Source organism: Bombus bifarius, unplaced genomic scaffold (genome assembly GCF_011952205.1).
Source record: "Bombus bifarius isolate JDL3187 unplaced genomic scaffold, Bbif_JDL3187 scf7180000009125, whole genome shotgun sequence".
Lineage (NCBI taxonomy): Eukaryota > Metazoa > Arthropoda > Insecta > Hymenoptera > Apidae > Bombus > Bombus bifarius.
In genome coordinates, this window is record NW_022884914.1 from 6,980,630 (window position 1) to 7,006,721 (window position 26,092).

Sequence of the window (26,092 nt, forward strand, 5' to 3'; positions counted from 1 at the left end):
ATATCTTGTTACGTTCCTAACTAGTATATCTAGAATATACGCTGATTGCACATTATTTTCATTAGGTTGATGAATTTTAACGATGTTCGTATCTTATAACGATTAACTTAAATTGTTCTTGAATTAATATTTACAGAATAGAAAGAAACTTTCTTTGAATACTATATATTCGGAATATATTCTATGCCGAATTTATATATTCTCCTCTCCCCCCCCCTTTTATAATTCTATAACTATTTTTTTTTAAATATACTAAAATCCAATCTCAACTCCATCTTTAAAATATTACACTAAAACACGACGCTCGGTATTAATCGCTAGCATGGTGGAAAAATGCGCGGGAACAAAAGTTAGCAGAACACAGGATGGTCAATCCTACGTTCATGGCCCCTAAATTTCACGGGGACGCGATTTTATCCCGTATTAATCCCGCGGATGGCAAGCTGTCGTACTCTTCACGCGGCCAGCGCGCTCCGTTTGCAACATATTGCAAATCCATTACGAGCGGCGTGCTTTGGCTCGTAAAGTTTATCGCGTTATCCATGGTCAGGCGTGCCCGAAATGCACGCGCAATATTCCTGTCGTGGAGTGCATTTCTATGCAGCCGTTCCCCATAAAAGTGAAAAACTTCCCTTTCAAAGTATCCGTAAAATTCCACGGCCGTTATACACTGGCCAGTGAACGCGCGATGGCGTCTATACCGCTATGGTTTTGTTTCGTTGCGCTCTCGATTATCTATGCGTTTACGTGAATCACCCAACCGTTCATATTCACTGTGCTGAACGGTTATTAGAAGAGTGATTTTGTTCCGTGTTTATCATCGACTTGGTTGTCAATATTTTGTTGAAAAATTGTTCTCTTCTTTTTAACGTTTAATGGCTTCGGATTTTTTGAAATATTTTCTGTAATTGATTTTATATCTTTTCATTTTATCTTACTTAGACAACGTAAGTACTTAGAAAAATATAAGAATTCTCAGCACAACTTGGATTTTTAATGACGTTTTAATGTCTGATATAAATTCTGAACTTTGTATCACATTTTATAATAAAATTAGTATAGTAAAATTTTTGCTAAGTATCAAGTTATATAATGTTTCTTTTAACGATCGCTTTCCCCGTTTTGATACAAATATAGTAACTGCTCTAAGTCTGCTGAGCGAGGCTGAGACATTTGTAATCCAAAAGTAAAACGGTGAATGCGAAAATCTTGAATCAACACGAAGTGCTAACAACGTCGGATTGTCTGTGAAACACTTCGATCTGGAACGCGCGATAAACGCGCTCGATCTAATCCATTAGCGGCAACGCGAAACTAGCACGCGCATCCGTAAAATAAGACTGTCTTCCAGTCGAACGTCACTGGATCGTGTTCGGTCCCGAGTTTTCTTTATTTATTTCTCTCCGTCTCCTTTTCTTTTTTTTTTCTTTGCTTTTTTTTTAAAAGGATCCGCGGATCGGTTTCTTCCGATGCGCGGGTGATGTGCTCCGGTTGACCTATTTCTAAATCCCAGTTACAGCGGTGACAGAGAGATCTGGGATCGTCAAAGAGCATCGAGAGTATCCGAAGATTCGAAATCCAGATGGATGAGCATGCAGATAGCCGGATCGAATGTGATGGCGTACAAAGAGATAGTGTTGACCACTGATAGAGACGTGGGCAGAAGTAGGGAAAGAAATAAGGTGAAGGAGAAGAAAGAGGGAATCGATGGGGCAGAGGGAATAGACATCAGGGAGTAGACAGTACTCTGCATTTTATCCGGATAGATAGAGTTGTTTCAGATAGAGGAAACTTACGTTGGTGGCTTCTGTTGTATACCAACATACGAAATGAAACAGGTACTTGGAAAAAGATAGTAAAATTTTATTCGATATTATAATATTACATAATGATATAATAAAAATGGGTGTAATTTTCGAAGAGAAAATCAAATGCGAGAGAAAATCATTCGTACGCTTTACGATAAAATTGTCATTGTGGTAAATAAATTCTCAATGATGGTTAAAGACATAATCGATTCAATTCATGGAGTTCATCAGTTTGCCACCTGAAAGGCGTAATTAGCCCACCAAAATTTTGAAGAAGGTTTGTGACAGATTTTTCATATAGATCGTAACTGAACACGATGTATGGCTACGATCATTGACAGAAGGTCAGTTTCGAAAGAGAGCTAGGATGTTGAGGAAAGATAGGTTTGACAATGAACAGTCCTCCAACATCGGTATGTTGGAATATTAAAGTGGTACTGAAAAATGTACATTTTTGGAGGATAGACAGGTATACGTAGACAAGATAATATTCCGGGTTTTGTGCAAGTTTTCCAATATTTCTGACAACGCGATATTTCACTTCCTAGGAACGTTTCTCTATAGTGCACAACGTCCAATAGTTAGAGGTTCCTAGACCTTTGACGTCATTCATATTACACTGTCTACACTCCATGAGTTCTGTACGCGAACAATGTAGCGGACAATTTGACAGCATACCGACAGATCTTGCTTCGAGAAATTTCAAACTGTTAATCCAGAAACTATTATAGTTATTCTTGTCTGTCCATTAAGAATAATTATCATTCGTAGAAATTGTCAAATTACGCTATCAATTAAATTTCTAAAATATCTTCCAACATGTAGATTACTATAGTAATAACAGTAATAATTGCATTACAATAGTCAGAAATAAAATTATTCCTACTAGTCGTGCAGATTGCCGATATTTCGAACGTAATTGTTCATCTATTCAGAAACTTCCTGTATCTTTAATATATCGTTATGTTAGTATTAAAATTAGATTGTCACGAACATACATGCCACATTTTGCACGAATTAAAGCGAATTAATTAACCTTTATGAAATTTTGACTTTGTGCCCAAAAATAGTTCCTAATTTAACACATTTCCTGTGACGTGGTTTACATCGTTCGGATATTCGGATGTTTAGTATAAAATCAGAATCACGTAAGTATCAGTAACTCTACAAAGTACCTAATTTTTATTTTTGTTTCATTATTATCTCCTAAACTATTTGTTACCCGAAAAGATGTTTTAAATGAAACTTACTTTATTTTGAAGGAGATATCTTACGATGAACACTTTTATCTAGGTGAAAGTACCATTTATGATCGTTTGATGTCCAACTTTTCTGTAGGTTCAAAAAATGTACCTTATCTTTTGCGTTCGCAAGAAGAATCCGAGTGTCAATACATTGATTTATTCTGTCCCTGAATGGTAGTTCTACCTCTTCGAAAGTTACCCTGGTAAACATGAGTATCGATAAATCGTATCGTTCGTGTGAGTTTACGTCACATTTATGACCATACCGACAAATTTCTATGGCGAGAAAAATCTTACAGCAGTTCAGTGAAGCTAGACATCGAATGCTCGTAAATTACCTTGAATGACTTCCAAAGACCCATATGTCCTGTGTCAATGAAGTCGTTTCGAAGCGATACGGTTCTATTAAAAGAAAAAGACTTTGAAATGTTGAAGGTACATTGGTTTAAATTATTTCTTTTTTATAATTTAAGCTACTACTAGATAAAGTTTAAATTGTCTTAAAAGGGAAGTAAAAGGGAAGTTTGTTAGTAATCCAAGGATTAAAAAACCTTAATAAAATAAACGTGGAAAGATTCTTCAACTTCCCTTAAGATCAGAAACTTTTCATTGATGATGTCCATTAATAAAATAATTTCACTTCTGCAAGCGTCGGTAAACATTTCAGTTTCTACAAACATTGTCATACGCATAATTCAACACAACGACCCCCGGACAGAGAGGAATCAGTAGGAGGATCGTCAAGTCGATTCCTCAGCTCCCTAGCTGACACCGCGATCCGTCATTTACGAGCAATTAGATGCTCCGAGTAGTATATGGCCAAATGGAGCATCGTCTATACGGGGAAGCTTCTACTTATCTATCGGCCATTCGATCCCCGGCGTGCCAGTATTATCAATCTAGTAAGCATATCGTGGTTGGGCAGTCCTAGCCTGTACCACCTATCAACCTAATCTACTTGCCTGGCTATATGCGTGTCTGTACGGTGCAAACATCGCCATTGTACCTATCTGTTGAACTGCAGTGCGGCTATACACAGGATAATAGCATCGAAAATGATTCTATTCTCGGAAATAATGGCATGGTCGCGCGTCTCATAACATCCAATCAGAGAGCGTCAACTTCACAGGGTCATACGCCGCTTTTGTTACGATGTGTTCACTTTTAACGTTGATTATTCGTCAATGCGATTCCTGTACATCTTCCCTCCTAAGAATGGACAGCATTAGGGGGCATTGTTTCTTGATACGATCATTCTGGTGGTTGCGTCTTGGCATGTTCACAACACAGAAACAGGATTAGAATGTGTAATATAAGGACTCGATGATTTGACAAGTACTAACCGACGTTGCAGTATAAAGTACACTGATAATTCTCGTACTTCATTCGCTTTACACAAGCATACTCGGCTCCCCATATTATTTGCCCGCGTCTGTCATAATTAACGTAATATCACCGAATACTCAATATCATCTCTACCCTATATATTCGCGATCAAGCAGTTCCGCAGCCACAAATCAAACCCCTAACCTGTAAGCCCTAATCGCACCAAAATCCAACACAAACAAAGCTAATACCAGACGATTAAAACAAATCACTCGCATCTCCATACGTGCATACACTGGATGTAAAATTTCAGTATATACAAAAGCGTTAGCTGGTCGAACGATACGAATCAATCGTCGCACGGTCACGTCTGATACGCGTCTGCTTTGACGCAAAAGCTTGGTGAAGTCTGACAGTGGCGCAGCCGAGCACACCGGCATTCTAATTACCGACAATAGAGTAGGGACCAATTCGAAAGGGGATAGAAACTGTATTACTGACAATGGGGTAGATATGCGCGACGCCGGCACGTACTGGTCGGAGTTCGTTTGTTTCGACAAATGGAATTGGTAACAGGATTATGACCATTACCTCTTTGCATCGCAACTACTGTTGCCTCATGCGTCTGCTTTCACTTGCTTCTGCTAATACAGCCGTTATTGCATCTGTCGCCACTGTCCTTTGTACGATCGACGCAACGTATGCATCAAAGTGATCTTTGATGATCGGTGATAATTCACTTAGTCAAGAATTTATTATAATTCTTGGCGATTAAAAAAATTGCCCTTTCCCTTCGCGCGGATAAGTAAATTCTATAGGTTAATTAAAAATTATATTCACTATTTAAACAGTAGATTCATATTTCTTAATATTTTCAAAAGTATGAATATATCTCGTGTGTAATTATAAAGAACAACAAATATTACCATGTAGCATCCACAGCTCTTTAAAGTGGTTAAGCAGAAAATATAATAAACGATTATATTTTATACCGCGATGAATATTACGATGCGCGGTAGCTCATTTTAATTCCTTATTATAGCTCGGGTATAATCGCTCACACGTCGTTTAGCTTACGAAGTAAAGTTTCACTCATAAATCACCGCGAGGATACGAGAGAAAGTAGCCTATATAGAATATAGGTAGAGGAATCCATTTACCATGTTTCGACACGATACTCGCGGAACAAATTGATTTACCGGTTCGTGTAATCGCTCCGAGTGAATTGCGTTTAGTCCAAGCATCCTTAATTTTCCTTTCAAATCCATGTAAATTCCAACTTCTCTTCCACCTTGAAAAAATAGATCGAACATCTTTTGACGTATTCTAAAAAACATATTTTCAAAGAGTACGCGTAAGAGAAATTGATGTCAAGCTCATCCTTTCTTTCAATTTCCCTGCGCTTCGTATTATATTTTCCACTCTATATATCATTCAACTTTTAGACGTGCTGCTTAACTAAACTCAACGAGCAACAGATTTTCGATATTCTATCAAGTAGATTTCAAGTTTTCGTGAGAGGAAACTTAAAATTTTCATCAATATAAAAGTACGAAAAAAGAAAGTAGAAAAAATGAAGCAAGAAAACATCGAAAACATAGTCTTTATAGCTTTTGATTTTATTTCATTGAAAACGGCTCTTTAAAAAACCTCTTCTATTTTCAAGGAGTGAAAGGAATGGTACTCTCGCTGTACACGAAAGTATCGACATCGAAACTTCATTAGCTTACCTGATTCGGCGGGATTGTTTCACTTTGGTTCGAGAGAAATTCGCCAGCAAAGTCACAAAGTCCGCGAATTAAGGGCTCGTTAAATAGCACGGCTTCTCGCTCATTACTTAGCCGCGTACGCTAATCTCCTTTTCCGGATGTGGACGATTCGCCGACTTAACTTGCGTTCGTAAACTACGTTGCATTACAAGTCGATTTCGAACACTCCTGAATCTTCTTTTCGCCCAGGGGAAATTTACAGACTCCGCTTTTACCTCTGAGCGTATCGCTGTTTCGCTTTAACGCCGAGTACCCAGACAAATTTTACGGAAATAGAGTTCCCCGGACGCATCATTATCGAGATGTTCCATTCGAACGAAATTATCGACATACGTGGAAAATGTTGCTCGTATAAAGTTATCAGCTAACAGTAATGAAGGACTTAATGATATGAACGGATTTTGATTCGTTAGTGTCACTATGGATACTTCCGTAGTTGCTAGAAGTATTTTCTTTTTTGATTAATAACTGTTTGGAAAATTTCAAATGTTTTACGTATTTTGAATACATACAGCACGTCTCATTATTATTACCATTGTTGTTCTAAGTTTCTATACGTCATAACCTGAATCACGCAGCAGATTATTTCAATTTACAAAACTAACTACAGGTACACGGAACTTCTAAACGACCAAAAAGAACAATTAAAGACATTAATCTGATAACTGAGTTTACCAAATGCCGACAATGCACGCGTACCTCAGAAACGAACTTTCCTACATATACGTCCGATGCGAGCGCTCCAGTAAACGTTAAGTGTGAATGACAAGTGTTTAGGAAACTGCATGGCCAAGTAATCAGCGTACCATTGTACCCCGGAACCGCGAGCATAGAAATTTCGATCGTAACTCATCTCTCGTTCGCAAACACTGGCCCAACTTTTCCCGGTCGGAATTTCGCGACAAAGCAACAACAAGAACAACAACGGCGAGAGCCGGTCGTCCGACTGACTTCGTCGGAGGGAAACATATACGTACATAGGATCACCTGAACGTGTCGTTTTAATTCACGTATCAAATGGTAATTCTGGATCGGTGGCGTGTCTGAGAGTATTGGCGGAATGCAGGCAACGACGCAGGTGGAAAGCGACTCTGGCAAGCGTATATAGGGCGTTCGTAGGCAGATAGCGCACAAGCAGCAGCGGCAGCTAATGAAGATGTTTGTCAATACTGGCACGTTACCGTATGCCGTAACTGTTACTCTCTCTCACTCTCTCTCCCCCCCCCCTCTCTCTCTCTCTCTCTTACACCCCCAGTTTGCTGTCTATATCGTCTTTCCTCTGACACGTATTCGTGTAACGGCGCGTAAGTGTTTGTATCGGTCTCTGTATGCTTTGTATATGCATATACATATATATGGAGCGATACACGTGTAGGTCAGCGAGCAGGTCGAGCATGGCTCGGTATAAGCGCACATAGGTTCTTCGTTAACCCGATGGTGCTTAAGCTCGTTGGAGTAGGCAAGACGTGCTTCGTTACAGTTAATATCGAGTTATAACCGAATCATACCGCGTTGCACCGAGTTAAATCTTACTTAGGCGAGCCTGACGTTACTCACCGACAATTATCTCGGGCTCGAGGCAAACTCGAGACGAGGCCAACTTGCGACGAGACTGTAGCGTTCCAGCGGATTTTCTTGCAGTCCGCGCGCAACTGCGAGCACCGTTTTGTTTACGCCATGTTGCGCTGGCCCACGCGAGAGACCACGGGATACCGGTTTTAATCTTGGGATTTCATTTGAATCGCAACGAGAGTTTTCTTTGCGCTTGATGAGGGGCAACGGGGCGAAGGAAAATTTATGATTTGCTCCTTGAGAGGATGGATGTTCGCAGAATGGTAGAATTTTGACGAAATACGCATGAATCGTGCAGCGAATGGAAAATGTAGACACGTGTGATGATCGTTCTAATTTTCACGAAGAATGGCTATCACCAAGTAAGAATATCTTGACGGTATTTTTTAATATAAATTATTGAAATTATTTCACCTTTTTTATATTGCGTATACGCGATAAGCAAAACGTAAACACTTGCACCGTCAGTTAGAATTCTGTTTGAAATTGGAATTGCAACCGATTCAGCGAAATTTAAACGCGAAAGATACAAAATAATTTCAGATTAACAAAAAAATGTACATCGCTTTGATCGGAAGTCCATGGTATATATTTCGTTAATTTGGGAACTCCATTGAGAATATCAAATTAGAGTGATGCTTCGTATTTTCGTTAATTCCCTTTCCCTTCATTTTCGAATTGATACGATATTTTTATCCCTTCTTAATTATTTAATCATATCAGCCAGTCAGAAACGTAGCGATAACACCTGAACGTATCTGTTTTTCTTTACAATCAATGATATTACAAATAACAATGTAATTTCAATCGATCCGTATCATTAGCAACCGGCTGAATAATAAACTTAAGTAACAAGCAAGCGTTCGTTGGTTGTTTCAGTAATTGTTAGGGGTAAAATTAAACGTTTAATCGTGACGAATAAACGTGACCCTAGCGAGCATGTACAGAGATTGTACTATACTTATTGCATTAAATCATGCTACGCGTTCGCCTATGTTATTTGAACTTTGCAAAATACTACTTTCAGATTGTGTTTTCCTTTGCGTGCTAATACCACCATCATCGTAACGGAAATTTAATTTAGCTGAAAATTCCTTTTTCACTATCAATCTCTTAATTCGTTAAATGAGAGACAAACAAACCGTAAACCACAATTTTCCATTCTTCTCGGGATATCAATGCCACAAAGTAAATATCACGGCTACTATTACCAATTTACACGTAACGACGTTGAAATTCCAGTGAGCTCAGCGCGTTTGCTTTCTTCTTCCACCGCATCCAGGTTAAGACTCGATCGTTTAAGCCGACGACGCTCCGTAAATGTCCATAGTGAAACACATTCTGCTACTGTACAGTGTGTTGATGGGAGAAGGTAGGAAACGGCTAAGAAACGGGACATTGTCCGCAATAAATTTCAATCGGCACTTACATTTTAAAATGCTCGAAGCTTAAACACCCCGCTGCGTAATTTCAATTGAACGCCACTATCTTCCACTACGATCTCCCTTCGCTGGCTGAAATCGCGACGTGATTGCGACGCCCTCGACCACACTGCTGCTAACTCCTTTTACGTCCGACATTCGTAACAACCAGGTGGAGCACGCTAAGCAGAGAGTCTGAGAATGCAATAAATCAAATATTTCGATGAGAAGTAATCCCATGTATCAGTTTTTTACTTTGATTTTCCAACTTTATATTTATCACAACGTTCACTTAGTGAAATACGGATTTGCTTCTTATTGAAATTATATAGATAGCTTTCTATTGGAACAGGATGCATCTTGAAGTTGTGAACTATGAAATTTCACACCCGTAGCATACTAAATTACTTTACAAAATTTATTAACTCGATAGAATTTAATACGGATTATCAAAATAATCGAACTGCAACTCGTATCGACTTTTGGAACGTTCCGCTACAATACCCAACGATTATTATAGGATGTGAAATTTTTTTATTGTCGCTATTCGCGCGATAGTAAAATCGCGCAATGTTCGTTTCACGATGAAGAGTTTAAGCGTTCGATGATCATCGTTTCTAATGTAAAAAGCAGCCTGCACGCGCTGCCAAGTTCTAAACGTTATCCTTAAGCAGAGACTGTAGATGTCGACCAGCTGGAGATTCTCATATGCGAGAGACCACGATAATGGAGATTACTCGCCGATTTGACGCTCCGACAACCTGCCATGTACACTGGCTTATCTCTTGTTGATAGCTACTGACTTGCGAATACGATATTTTGTCGAGCTCTTATCTCGTCAGCGTTGCCAGATGATATTTTGATGTAGTTTCGGTTGAAAGTTCGTGTGTCGGATATTTTACGTATTTATGTTCAGATTTATTTTTAGAGAATGACGTTACATGGAGAGGTACACCAGATATTTTGAATTTGAATTTTAAATGAACCGAATGTTGTACTTCATAGTAACAGCCCAGCGAAAATACTTGCAGATCTATGTCATAATAAAATTTATTCAAAAAGTAGAGTTGTTAATACGGTTTGATAGAATAATAAGACAAAAACAAAAATGAGAAGATAATAAATGTGAAATATTTTTACGTCAGGATTGACCCAATTTGTTCAAGAGTTAAAGAGGAATTCTAATCTTAATCTTTATTTTTATCTTGAAGAAGATATGTGAATATGCATGGCATATATCAATATATCGAACAACCAAACAGAGCGTTAAAATTCAAATTGGATGAGCATCTTAAACAAAAAAAAAGAAGTTTAACCCTAGAAAGAAATATCCCAGCTGCACGTTTCTCAGCAATATTTCAATAGCGTTGGTGCGTGATTCGCGAACGTTTCTCTCTTCTCCTCCCCGCGAGACATAATTATCAGTACCGTTAAACGGCTCACCGAAATAAATTTTTCGTCGAGATAGGCAGCATCTCCCCGGGCCACGATAAACCTCGACAGCTGAGGCCGGCTGCCAGGATACACTTACGTGTGTATGTTACTGGGCAAGATCATCAATTTTAAAGTTACGCGGCGGAAGTTTATTCCACGCAAAAGGCAACGGGCATTGTGAAGTTGTTCAAGTTGTTGGAACCCGGCACCGACTTGTCCCTGTGTCCCAAACCCCTGTTCCCGCGCCGTCCTGCTCACCCAAACCGCACATTCGCGCACCCTGTCGCCCCGGCGAAATGCAACCGTGGCCTGGTTTAAAGCCGACCTGTACGGATACGTGCTATGGGACACGATTCTGGAGCAAATTCGTGTCCTGTTCGTATGCCCTCCAAGTACCAGTTACTTTCGTTCGGGATCATTTGTTTTTCTCGCTCGTACCTAGTCGAATTTTACATTCTAATCTCCTTTCTGGTACCTCGGATCGTGTAATGTCAAGGGAGCTTTTGGCAGATTTGGAGAAAAGATTCTAATTAGATGCAGTTTCTATTCGATTTTCAGCGAAGTGATAGAATCCCACCAACATAAGCACCCATTTTCATTTATCAAAACGTAAAGTTGAATTTTAGAACTGAAACGAAAAATGGACAATTTGTATATCCATCAGCTCTATTCGATACAATTTCGTCACACAGCTCACTGTTGTCGCATTGCTGAACGAACGTCCCAGATCGACATCGAGACCATTGGCAGATTATTCTCCCTTATCGAATCTACGCGTGATCACTTCCACGTTGTCGCGACCGAACCGTTTTTGCCAAGTCCCGTGTCGCTGGTGCGTGTTACGGTTTCCCGATAAACCGAATTAATTCGAACGACAGCAGCACTGCCGCTGCACCCGTGCTCGTCCTTGCACCGAATACGGTCGCGCCTCGCCGCTCGAAACAATAACCCAACACTTTCATTAATACGCACGGACGATTAGCGTTGGTAAATCTGTCGGGTGCACGCGCGGATCCGGCTATTTACGCGTGTCTTTTGTTCTGTCGATGCCGGGTCCGGCGATCGTTTGTCGCGAAAACGTACGGCACCCACGCGAATGCCTGTGAACCGACCAATACTGCGCGAACGGCCATTATTACGCTCAACAGAAATTGAACGGGTCGCCGAACGAACGTGTCGTGACGAACGATATCTACGCGTGGTGGCTCGCTAAAAAATTCCGCCAGATTAACGCCACGCAATGGATACATCTATACAGGTTGGTGAGAGGGTACGCGCGTATACCCGGCCGGAAACAACCAGATGAAAAACGAACCAAATGACGATTTAGTGGCGCGTGGTCGCCAACGGCCGGAAAAATTATTCATCGATGTATTGTCCATAAAATTGAATCGTTAATGAGTGCGCTTTGAAGTCGATGTGCATCGGAGCCAGGACCGATTTTAATATTCATTGCGCCGTATGTAGCGACGAGGTTCGAATCGTAACAACAAGATATGATTGAAAGGTTTGAAGATTGCCAGATTTGATCGGCGTGAGGCTCTTTTTATGACATTAAATGTCAACGATAATCGGTGCCTCAATAGAAGCGTTGTAGGTCTTCCTATGGTAAATAGAGAGTTATCATTTGATATAGATAGAAGTGTTAATCTAATCGTGGAATGATCAGCGTTGAGAATTGCATGTTGAATATGGTTGATATTGAATATGAAATTTAGATCGATGGACTTTGTTGAAGATTAGATATCAAAGAAAATCATATATAAGATTTAAATGAATGTTCCTATATTCTTGAAGCATTTAATTATTTTACCAGAAACAAATAGTACATTCGATTTAAAATATATTTCCAGACGAAAACATTAAAAATGTTTTCAGAGACTAGAAACGCGTTCTCAGAATTCTAATTGGATCGAAATGATCCATTTGGAGAGGAATGGAGAAAGGATAGGACGAATAAATTTGCACTACGTCCTAGGAACGATAACAAATGACGAAAACAACACCAATGGTAAGACGATAACAACGTTATCCCAATTCTGGTAGGACAGTTTTGCGAGTTGTGGCTATTGGAAGATGTACGAGTGATTCGGTCGCATTCACCCAAGTCACCTTAATCGGATATTCGGCCACGCTTCCTTCCGTCCGTATCTTCCTGCCGTTTCACGCGGAATTAACGGTCTTAGCGCGTCCTATATCAATTCGACTCGATCTTGTTGACGTATTATCTGCAACGACGCGTCCTCGCTCCGAACACGATCCCCTACACGCTCACACAAACTCACAATCACATCTATACACGTTCGCGTGTTCGTGCATGCGCACCGATATCTGAGAGATGCGACACAACGAATGCAGCGTAGCGGCGGTAATTCAAGTTGAACGGCCAGGGTCGAGATCGTTAAACCACCGAGAAGGGCTGATAATGATTTTGACCCAATTAATTCGAGTTGGCGTCATTTACCACGGCACTGCCACCTCAACGGAAAAAGGACTTATGCCACGGTTTGCGCCTGCACGATCCATCTTGTTAGTGGTCGAACGTTCGACTGTGCTGAAAAAAGATGAAACGATTGTTAAAATAACGAGGTTGTATCAATGACTCGAAACGACTTCGAGCGTTACACGAAAGCAACGAACACTCTCTTTCGTTGTTGGTTAATTCTAAGAGAAAGCTACTTTCTACGATCGTAGTATTCTCTAGCAGTTTTTTAAATACTAATAGATGTGACACACACACACACACGATTAATTACTAAAATTAAATTTGTTTTCTTGATAGTGGGGAGATATTTGCGTTTCAAGTTTAGTCACCGTACGAAAATAACGCCATTTATTCTGATCCTTGAGAAACCAAGCATGATTTTAAGAAATATTAAATTTAAAATTTGTAATTCAATAATGGAAGAAATGTAACAGAATAACGAAGACACTGTGACAATTGACATGCTATTAATATCCCTAATACAATTACTACTTTTCAACCGCAGTACTTTCCGAATTAATTATTCAGAGCAGCATAGTATTAATTTAATGAGAATCGTCGTTAATACTTTTTGTAACTAAATTGAGTCTTGTTGATTTCATGTTTGGACGTTAATACCGGTTTCAAGACTGGGTATTCCTGCAAGAGAAACTCGCCAATGTCGCATTAATTAGACGCCCCTAGTCTTGAGCTGCTTCAATTAACAGGAACCTATTGTACTTGCTGACTTGATTGCTACTTGTTAATTGCTGCCTATTATGTTAAGGATCAAGTATCCGATTGGTAAATAAAAGACTGAATAAATTGAATTTATTCTTTAACGACGATTCGTCCCTGAAACCTGTTGAAGATTCGACAAATATTCTTGGAGTGTTTGAATTTCTTAAAGTACGTTTAATGCATTTTGCTGCCTTTTTATTGTGTAGATATACCAACGCGAGTCCAGCCGTAAAATAGAATAAACGAAAAGAATGCTTCGCAATGAATAACTCTTGTTAGTCCTCCTCCCCTGGTTTCGGTGGCAAAATTTCTCTCTATGTGTTTTTCTTCAGAAATAATGTCGCGAGATTAAAACCAGTAATTATAAAACGCTCGTGTACTATCGTGGACTTTATTGCTGGCCGGTCTAGGGCATAGGCTCTGGAGAAAGGGTTTTAAAACGCGCCGTTCCTCAGAAATAAGTTTAGTCAGGAGATTCCTTAGCTGCGTGCGTAACCTTAAATAACTCTGTGCAGTTTACAAAAATATAAATGCAAGCAGAGATAAACGAAATTTATGTTTGCGAGAAGAAGGTGATTAATTATGTGATTGAATTGTTCAAACTGCGCTACATATATTAATTCACTTAAAGAATACAGAGATTATGTAATACATTAAACGAAATAATTGTTTTCAAAAGTGCCGCAATATATTTGTACACCTTCAATGAGGATATACAAATTTTCATATAAAGTCGATATCAATGGAAAATCGGTAAAGTGTTCCCTAATGACGTTCATGGCATACAAAAAGGAAAATCATGACAGGAATAAAAAGTTGTTCCAACTGAAAACAATGTTAAAATTCAACCATCCACACAAGCATAAGCTTTCATAATAAATTCAAACATGTGTCATATACCCAAGCATCTATTTTAATCTCGTGTAACTAAGTTCGCGTTCCATTTCCTGACTCGCGTAATCTACTATGTACGTATCCATCCTTTGAAGCATTATGCAAACAAACCTGTTTTAATATCTGATCGACGTGTTTAAGGAAAATTTCACTGTTGCCACGTTCATGAAAACTCGTCGAATTTAACGCGATACTTTAAGTAATTAAAACCGACATTTATTAGCGCGCGATATATATCACGTTCTTATAATCCTATCGATGAATTACGAGAAAAGACTGGAAATTGTTTCGAATTCTGGCGCAACTGGGCTATACACCTACCTATGTGCATGCATGTACCTGTACGTATATACACATTGAAGCATCGACATCGATTCCTTTTTAGTGCATAACTCCTGCTGCCGTGTTGCAATGATAAAATGCTGTCGATTATTCGCATCTTAGAGCATCCAATTTGCATCGAGCCGGATTCGGGTTTGGAAAAAATTTAAAAACGTGCCATCCCTGCGTCTTTTGCCTCGATTTTCGTCTATTATTTGCTTCCAGAATTTGCTGAAATTTTGTTTACGTCTAACAAAGTATGGTAGCGGTTTGTGAAATCTTTTTAAATGCTGTTTCTCGTGAAAATGTTTTGATTACGCGAAGTGCTCCGCTAATAATGTTTAATAATGTTCCTTCGGAGCGTACAGCATCGTTCACGTTGCGTGAGAAACGAAGTTTGTTGTGATTTTAGAGACTGAAAGAGAATATATTATTAAGGGAATATTCTTGTATATACATGAATCTGAAGGTAGATCATCCTCTTGAAGATTTTTTTAAGAGAAATATGAAATATTTTAGTTCATAATCTTCTCAATATATTTATTGATCTTTGAAGAAAATTCGTGAGATTCTTCTCTTTTGCAGGACACTTATGAAATTAAATCAATGTTACGAATATCGAGGATAATTATTCTTGTAATTTATTCTTTTCATTGAGCACAAAAATACAAAAATATGTCCTATATAATATAAAAATATAATGTATATAGTATACTTGTATATAAATACGAAAATATAAATTATTAATAATTTTTGAAGATTATTTGCTGAGTATGAATCAGTTTGAATTGAGTATAGAATGTAACTTGAACGGCAAAGGATTAATACATTATAATAATCATATATTTATATTTTAAATATATTTTATCTAAAATAATCTTAAATATAATGAAATCTTCCTGATACAAAGAAAGTTCGAATGCATATTTAAACATTGGGTAACAAACTGCGGAACATTTGTCTGACTATTCACGGTCTTATACTCCTTCACTGCCAGAGTACACAGTTGTCTGACGAATCACATATCCAACTACTACATTACTGTGTGATACGCTTGAACAGAAAATAATTTTGAATATTCAACATTGTAATATGGCATTTCATATTTAATTCCGATGTTGTTTTTTAATGTTTCCAATTATTATAGATATCTATATTGAAATAAAAGTTATAATAATAAATAGATGGATAAGAATAGATTTGGAATCGAGGCTGATGTCATATTTATGACTAAATTATAAAATTACATGATTAAATTATTAATAGATTATGAACATTTCTCGATTTTAAATTCTGAGAACGACCTATTTTTGATCAGAAATAATTTAATAATAATAAAATATTTCACCCTCTGGTATCGTAATTCCATGTAATCCAATCGCATTTCAATTGCTTAAACCTTCCACGTTAAATGTGTACGTTCGCAAACATAACGTATTCGTGGAAATACTCGAATATAGTTCCGTTTATTTTTGCAGCAAATTCTCGAGAAGAACTTTTCATTTAACTGGAACATTGGTAAAACCTATTTTTGTAGGGTTTATATAACCGATTAAATAGCTCGAAACTCTCTGTTCCATAAAGTTCATATAGAAAAAGTGTTTGCGTGCATTTTTCTTTTTCTCTTACGTCTGTTCAGCTGATACTATATTTAGCCTTCCTTCGGTATCGGTTTTTCACAGTCAGATTAAGTTATTATACTTTCAAGCGATTGTGTTTCTTTATTATACTAACATACCGCTGTTTTACAACTAATGATACACATTAACTGTATTACAATGGTACGTAGAATATATTTGCCTATCGCGTACAGTTAAGTAGTTAATTTACGTGTCTCTGACTATAAACGATCTTATACTACTTCGCAAGTTGCAAAGACATATGATGGAACATAATCTAGTATGCGCAACGTTCTCGTTAATTTCATTACCGCGAGACTCGGCGGTGCCTGTAGCCAACCACTTTATTGTGACTGAGCATTGCGAATTTTTTAAGAGTCTTTCGTATTATCCTGAAAGCGACCACCCCGTTATATATTTACGACAAAAAGGGAGAAAGATCAGGCTGCGGAGGGAGGAGAAGAAAAAATGAACGAAAAAGAAAGATCGCCCTTTGCGGGAAATGGGATACGTAAATAGCTTTATACTTGGTGCACCGGAGAAGTCTGAAGTGCCGTGGAAAAGTCTTACTTTGCGTACTACGTTCAACGATACCGTCAAGTATCTCTGCCCCCTCCCCCCTCTCTGTAAGGTAATGCGGGGAAAAGGAGGGAATTGCTATTTATTTTAAAGCACGTTTCAACGATGATTACGTATTTCGCAAATACGCAGACGGAGTCGGGATTTAAAAAAACGATTACCGCCAGACGACCGTAATAATCGATCGTTGCTTGTCGAGCTTTTTCTGCTCCGCTATTTTTGCCTTTTCATTTTTTCTGTCCTCCTTTCAACCGGGGTTCATTTCAATTCCATGTCCTCGAAATGTTATTTTTACGTGTAGGACTGATATAATTTCTCTTGATATAGCGCAATTTTCGGTCAGTGATTTTTCAAAAGACTCGAAGAGAGGAATCACGAGATCGATTTATTCGTGAACGAATCTTTTAGATTACAGAGGAATAAGTGTATTTTCTCGGCTCGGTTTATGTTTTACTTGATTTTGATTTAAATTGAATTAAATGGATAGCGGGGAACAAAATGTCTACAAGAATCGAATTTTCTTTTTATCCTCCAAATCGAATTTCCCATGAGTACAGAAGGTGAACCATCTGGTCGAGTTGACGTCTGGAAACGATCGACCGATCTCCAGAATCCCGTTCCTCTCATTCTTCCGACGAGTTAGCCAGAGTTACGTTTAGATAGCGAGAAAACAATATCCCGTCCCGTATCTCTCGTCGAGTTTCAAGGACTCCGTCGACGAAGTCAAGGAATCGTGCTAATCTACGACAAAGGCGTCCGTCTACGGAACACATTGTCCAGACTTACGGTAGACCGTTATCTTGCCATGACTTCCGGCCTTCCAACTCTCATTCCACTCTCGACCTTTTCTTGAGCCTAAGGATACTTGCGCGAAGAGCAATACGTTATCACGCTGACAAGATTCGAAGAAACGATTACTCCACAAGAGCCGGACAATCGCGCAATAATATCGACCTGTACTACGTTTTATAACGAACAAGTATTTGATTTTATAAAACGCCAGCTCTTTGCTGTTCTAGATATTGATTTATCGATTGATTCTTTTTATTATTGTATTCCTTCATGTCAAAGGATATATTCGTTCACGCGAATCCTGCGCAAAATTTTCTCAATGTGTCCGCTAGGAGATTCTGTTATCGTTATGCCGTGTATTTATTTTTGTGCTTCGTATATGTTTTATAAATGAAAAATGGATAATGCTACGGCACGATGGTTCGAGTTCACAAAAAACTGACTGCTGGAATATTATAATACGTCGATCACTCGTTTCTTCGGTAAAACGATGCTAAAATATTCTACGTGAAAAAATAAGAAAAATATATGGTCTAAACAGAGCTTCATAAATAATTCATAATGAACGTTTCGTAAATCAAAAGTTGTAACAATAATACGAAGTATCAACGTATTGATTTCTGGTTGATTTTCACCATTACGTTAAATTTATGAGCCTATGTTTGTTCGATGTTTATGTCTAATTTCCACGTACAGACTACACTGGCACAATTTTGCAGAAAGCTTTTCATCGCCTTTATAATCTGCCGCTAGCCTCCTCCATTCTTTCTTCAAACCACGCTACCCAACTCGCTATTTCCGCAAACAACATTATTCTTCGCAACTGGCCAGCTCCAGGAGCGCGCGAAACACAATTACACACCCTCCACGCGGAAAATATTACGTAATCATTAGCCCTGGTAAAAAAGAGCTTACAACTCGACTGGTCATCAGGAATGGCCCTATTAAAACGGTTTTTCATCGACCTTTCACGCGTCACGTCATCACGTCATACTACGAGTTCTCGAAACTTGTGTTATGTTCCATGCACGCAGTCACGTTGACTTTGACCAGTTTGAAGAAAAACTGGCATAGTCGAGGAGACGGGGAAAAAGAAAAAAAAAACTAAAAGGAGAAACGAATAAAAAATATCGTAGGTGAGACAGCTTTAGGTTTTATAATGCACGTTTGCGTGTGCGTAGAACAGAACACACAACAACGTAACGTATGGCCGCATACTTTTTATGCGTCTGCGGATGAATCAGTAAAGGCATTTTTCGCGAACGCGAAGTGACGATAAATTACAGCCGCCTCAGCGACGTGTGCAGTCACCCGCGCGAGATATGCACGCGATAAATTCGATGGATAATCGTTCGGAATGGCGCCGTCCTGGGGGATATTCGAAGGAATTATCCAGTACTTTCGTTTGATCATGGTTTCATCGATCTCCGAGGAAATTGACACATGCCCAGTTGAAAATTAACGGAAAATAATTGAAAAGAGTTTGAAAAAATAGTTAAGGATACCTCGTCGTTTCGCAATTAAAATAGTTTAATTTTAAAAATATATCTTTTTGGTATCTTGTCATAAATCGTGCTAATGAAGATCTTTAATTAATAATTTACGATGCGAACGATGTTTAATGTCATATATTATATTTTAATGATGGCCAATCAAAGATTATACCTTGTAACTAATAGAAATAGGTGGACCTTTTTACCATATTAAAATATAAAGTAGCAAAGAAGCGGGAGAATGAAGTCATAAACGATCTAAACTGTGACGTTAATAAAATGCAAGTGAAACACTCGTCCATCTTCCCCTACTTACGTGCAGGTTACGTAGAAGCGACTTTGCTTTGATGGAAGACGACGTGAAGTAGTACGAGTCGGTAATAACGCGGTCTTCGATCATCGTAGTAGTAACGCCTTAAAACGAGACTACGCGTTACGGTTAACGAACCTCGGGACAGGTCAACATAAAATCCCAGATTGTAATCTATAAAATTATTTTAGGAGCCAGTACGGAGAGAAGTAAAGAGGACATTATTAACAGATTATTATGCTTAAAATCAACCTTTTAAACGAAAGTTGAATGGTTAGCCACATTAATATCGTTCCTAGATATTCTATTCAAGGAAAATAAAATTTATAATAATTTAGATAATTCTTTGATTCATTAAAAAAAAAAAATAAGAAGTTAATGATTAGAAACTAAAAAATATCTTTTGCTTCGTTTTAAATAGTCTTTCTGAATATATACTATAAAACTAAAATAACACATACACATCAATTTAATCGCGCTTAATTGGATAATTCTTTGCGTCATGCTGCACGAAAATTTGAAACAATTACTCTGCTGCCTTACAATATCGAGTTACACTCGTGGTGCAAATTATAGTTCAGCTATAACAAACATGAGCTGCATCTACCATGAAATTTAATTTTAATCCCAACTTCGGATTCAATTTACCAAATTGAGGACAATTAAATACGTTATTATCTTTTACAGCGTTTCATCGATTAATTAGTAATTTCAACGTATATAATAATTACTTTAAAGATATCGACTAAAATATTATCCTAAAATGTAATTCAAAATTAACCAAGGAAACAATTTTTATCTGTTACATTTATATCAATGTTTTGTTTCGATATATTCGACGGATATATTCAATTTCGGTTAACGACGAAAGTACCGCTTGATTTACACGTTTCAATGCTCGAAAGCTGGCAAAACGGACATAGAACATGCAACATTCATCTGTTAATTCCGTTCATTACTGACACACTGGTTTTCGGGCTGGAAGTATCGTAAATTAAGTTACACCACGTAGTTGGAAAGTACAAGCCTTCCTGCGGATGATGAGCTCGCGTCCACTAACCTAGTTGCAAGTTAAGTGATGAAGCTAGATTAGATGCAATAAGTTATACTTGGTCAGCTACTCTAATCTATCGCATCAATGCGCGGAAATTTCTTATGATAGATCAATATGTTAGATCAATATGATAGATCAATGATAATTATAGAATATAGAATTCAGAAGATCACGCGTAATTAATAGTAATAGTACGTGAAACTCGTTTTCGATTATCTTAAAAGTTCTACTTCGATATTTACCAATCTTTCTTAAGTTTGAAAAGCAAAGCCTTGTTATTTGGTCCTGTTGGTACTTCTTATTATTTATAAAAGAAGAACGAGATATAAAAATATGTTATATCTCTTATAATATCTAGATCTTACTCTGAAATGTTATAACAGGATATAACTATTTTTGTTACAGGACGATCGCTGACCTCTCCAACGTCAAGAATAGTAGGTGAGTGACATCCGTGATGTATTAAATTATCTGTACTACCGTGGATCAAATTACGAATCAAATTATCATAGTTGTTAAGCAGAAAATATATATATATGGAATATATAAGCGTCGAAGAAGAAAAAAGATCAATAATTTCAAAGAATTGTGTTACGTCGGGCGACACTCTACCTAGACCAGGCCACACACCGCGGGCAAGATGGGAACCAGATGTCCGCTCATCCTTACTGCGTACCCTCAATAGTCTTAAGGACCCATCATAAATCTCAGGAATTTGCTAGCTAAGGTCCTTCAGACCGAACAAACATCTCTTTACTGAATCGTTTCTAAAGCTTATTGTTACTACGGGAAAGTTAGTTTTCTCACGTATGATGCTTCCCACTAGCAACTCTCTCTCTCGGGGGCGGTTAGCACCCTTCTTCACCAACCAACCTAGAAAATTAACCAATTAACAGCGAAGTCTTTCCCTCACTCTCCCAATGAAACCTTGCCCTTGACAAATCAGCTCTTTCTTGTAGATTAGACCCACCCATGACTAGCTTTCCTTCGACACAGCATTCTCGCTTTACTTCACTTATTCTTCATCGTTAGAATAGTCAACGTGTCATCATCGGGTTTTTATACTTAAATCAATCACTTACTTAGCTTGTACATACGCATCAGTGTAATTACCTTCTTTACAAAGTTGCTGGAATAAACGTTAATTTATACCTGTTAATTCAGTATAACCTCAGTTGAACCACCCCTATTATCGTAACAGAAATCAGGGGATCGATCAGTTCGTGGTGTCGATTATTTAATCGTAACGGGAATTTACGACTCTCGTTGACGTGCTATCTCGCGATCGCGTCTCTCCGCGAACGGTCGAAACAAATTGAAATTATAATTATAATTAGGATAATCTCGATTGATTTGAGGGTTAGTCACACGCGGTAAGGAAATCTTCTCGTTTTGAACTTTCGGTACATGTGTCATGTCTTAATCAAATACTGAACTGACATATATTCAACAAAAATCGGTATTTTGTTTATTCCCATTTAGCAAATAGTTAAAAGTCCGTATATTTCTACGTAGTGCATGTCCAAGTACGTAACAGTATACTGCCAGTGACGTAACCAACACAAACTTTTACTCGAAACATTTTTTTATCCAACGCATGTATACTTAATTCAAAAAGTAGTGTCGTGAGACAATTATAAAGGGACACTCTATACACATATGTACAAGAAAATAGCAAATGATGTTTTTTGCTCGTATTTCGAAAACGAGCGTTTCGATTAGCTTTCTAGACATGGGCCACCTGTTCGCTTTTCACGTTGAACAAAAATCGCGCTCCGGCATGTGGCATGTGTTTTTTTAGAGCCGGCCGGAAACCTGGCGGCCGCTCCGTCGGAAAATCGAATATCGCTGATATCGTCGCCATCGCAGCTATCAACGTTGAACGATCAAAGCGCTTAGGTTACGCTAACCGTGAAAAATCTCGTGATTCGATGCAAGTCGACTTATACATCAACACGCAGTTAATAGATATTCCTGGAATTTTGTTTTAGCTTTAATAGCAATGGATTAATGATGCGTTAATGATGCCTTAATATAATAATAATACATATGTCGCTATCACTGAGAACTATTCGAAGAAGTTAAGATTGTTTTATTTTTCGAGTAATTCTGACTTTTTCCGAGTTCGAGGAAGAAAATTTGTTACACACGGCTGCTCGACACTTGGGTGCCATAAAACGCGTCTGGCGCCCGAATATGCTGATCTTCCGGCTTTCATAATGGCCTGCGTCTTAACAATGCTTTTCAACTTTTAAAAGTACCATCCGTTTACTTTCATAGTTAACCAAGTTGTTATTTTGTTCACTGTCCCAGATATGTTTTTATAACTTCGGAAATTATACCGAATTTTTTACAATGGTAAACGTGAAACGCTATTTTAGGAGATGTCGTAGATAAATTACATCATTATGATCCTCAGCTTGTTACATCTACATACGCATATTGTTGAATCCACAAAATTCGTAAAAATCATTCAAAAATATCTATAAATTATTTCTTCGACAATTTCTAACTAAATATCGACTTTCTAATTCCATTAATCACTAATTTCTATCTGTTGCACGTTGCTTAGATTAATAATAAATCATTGTAATATTATCGCAGTTTCACAAACTAATTCTCTAGAGTCAAATTCGGATGAAATATTACGGAAATACAAAATAATTCTAATTTTCGTTTATCGTCGGTTTATCAAATCTCCAATTGCATCACGTTAGACGTTTCGAATACCTGCTGTGAAGCCTGTGCACAACGGTATTCATGAACTAGCATCCTCTACGCCTGAAAGGATTCCAAGATCCGCTTGGTTTCTTGCATCGTGGAATGCGTTTCCGCGTACAGACGCCTTGAAATGGAGGATCCTAGCCGAAAATACAGTACGTATATACGCATGGTACACGGCTTTAATACACCGCGTGTACACGGCTGGAGTATCTTCGAAAGCGACACAGGCTTTCGGCTGTTAGAGCGCGTTTACACGGCTGCGACATTTTGTTGCGGAACGCACTCGAAACCTCCCCGAAGAGGGTTGATTCTAATAGGACAATGCTCGCGAACCAACTCGAGAACCTTACCACGCTCATCGCTCGTGCAATCTGCGTCTGTTGCCACCCGAATAAGCATATGTTTCCGCGTCGAGTGTTTGTTTTCCACCTCGTATATACAAACGTGAGAGTTGCACACTTGGAATGTAGCGTATGAATATCGCCTTCCCATTGCTCTCGCGTAATTATGCTTTCGACTGATTCTTCTGTAGCGTTATGGCCACATTATCTACGATTTCGCGTGGTGTATAAAGTCAATTGTGCATCTAGCGAATAATTATAGGACCATAATTTGCAAAGGAGAATTTATTCGGTTAAATTGAGGGGCTCGCCAGAGGTACAGTCCAGGGGATCTTTTTCCAAAAATGATACATATATACAGAAAATGATACGTAATCTTAGAGCCTTAAAACGCACTTATTTAAATTTTCACCGATTTCCTCTAGGATTAGGTCGTCCGAAAGGTTTCTTTCGTTTTATAAGGAAATAATGGATGCACAACATTTTCCGTTTTATATTATTGTATCCAATTACGTACGATCCATTTTGTTCTCTCAAAATAAAGATCACAACGTTCGACAGATTAGGTTTCATATTTGTTTAAAGATGCATCGTTATAAAAGACGTGTCTGTAAAAGAAAGACGCATCCGGACAACCTAATATATACGTTGCGAGACAACGAGCATTTTTAAATAACGAATCCTATTTCTGAAAAAACAGCGAGCATCTTCGAAATTCTCTGTCCATGTTCCTTTGCTCGTTCATTTCTAGGAGTATCAAGATCTCCAAGACGCTATCGCGTTCACTGAAGCACGAGGTCGTCTCCGAAAGAAGAACGTTCGGCCGTCGGGTATAGGCGCCAACGTCTCACTTGGCTCTGTCTTACCTTTTCACCTCGTACCGGCGGAGTTTCATCGTCTTTGTCCGATGTGTTTGCCCCCTTGCCGTCCCACGGCTCGTCTTTTCCTTCCTTCCTTCCTTTCTCTCATAGCACACGGGCCGCAGCGCCCCAGGCCACGTTGCAGCTTACAGTCACTGCTGTTTGTCTTCAGACGTGAGCTTTTGTGTTTGCGCAAGCTCTGCCGCGTGCAGACTCTCTCTCCCTCTTCCTCGGCCTGATCCAACCGGGCGTGTTTCGCCGCGGCCAGGCTCTACGCCGGACATTCTCTATTTATTTAGTTTTTACTGCCGGTTTGCGGAGCCTCTGCACCGGCAAGATGCTTAATTACCGTGAGTCCGCGCATCGTTGCTCGCCTTTTCAAAATATTTCCTCAAGGAGAGACTGCGTCAGGATTTTTGCCCCGGGTTCCACAGGGCTTTGATATTATGGGAACGAGCTACTTCCTTCGTGGATTTGGGGGTATTTTGTCCATGTCTATTTATTGTATACCCGGGGCGAAAATTTTGTGTGAACATTGAGAATGAAATTTTGAATATTAAGGTTTGTTAGTCGTCTGGTATTATGAAAACCAGGTACTTTATTCATGGGACGCATACTATTTAATCTTCCTGGATATTAAGTATATGTACTTGTGTACGTGTATGGTTACTTAGGGGGAATGTTTATTAAGAATAATTATGTTTGGAGTGAATAGAATTAGGGATGCATGGAAGGATCGAATGGTGTTGAGTTCGAAGTGAAAGAAAAATGTATGAATTGTAGAAGTTTAGAAAAATGATGATAGCTATCTGGGGGTAGGTGGAAAAAAAATTAACAGAATCCATTTTGGGCGAGCATCGATAAGCTGTGATTCTTATAGGGAATCGATTACTTGCATCATTATAATTTTTGTCGGTATTATTTCGAAGAACAACATTCTGAGAAGAAGAAATCCTCGGAACAGAGTAAATTCTATTTAATACGAAGCATCCAATATTACATTTCGGAGAAACTACTGGGAAACATCATTTCATGTGTACGAACCTGATATTAAAACACCGCAAGGTCGCGCCACATGACTCATGTCACCCCTGGTAAATCCCAAAGGGGTAGTTAGGTTGCTTGTTCATTATGCAGTATCGTGAAATTTCGTGAGTGTTTAATTCATGAGCTTCAGGAAAGGGAACCTTAAGCGTGTTGTTCTTCGGCCTAAAGTATCGTCTTTCCGGTCTTAACCGAAACTAGTTAGTGAAGGGTTGACGAAAGACTTTCGGGGAGAATCCTTGGTTGAGAGTGAATCTCATGATGAGGCAGTTGAAAAGTTAC

The 26,092-nt window shown here is 38.5% G+C and overlaps 1 protein-coding gene across 5 annotated transcripts in view; it reads left to right on the top strand.

Moving 5' to 3' along the window:
- LOC117213690 (teneurin-a) overlaps positions 1–26,092 on the top strand; it is a 702,857-nt gene that overhangs the window by 184,748 nt on the left and 492,017 nt on the right. For all 5 annotated transcript variants that reach the window (XM_033459237.1, XM_033459239.1, XM_033459241.1 and 2 more), the window contains exon 2: positions 21,247–21,282. The gene's annotated coding sequence lies outside the window, so the exon portion shown is untranslated. The remainder of the gene's footprint in view (positions 1–21,246; positions 21,283–26,092) is intronic.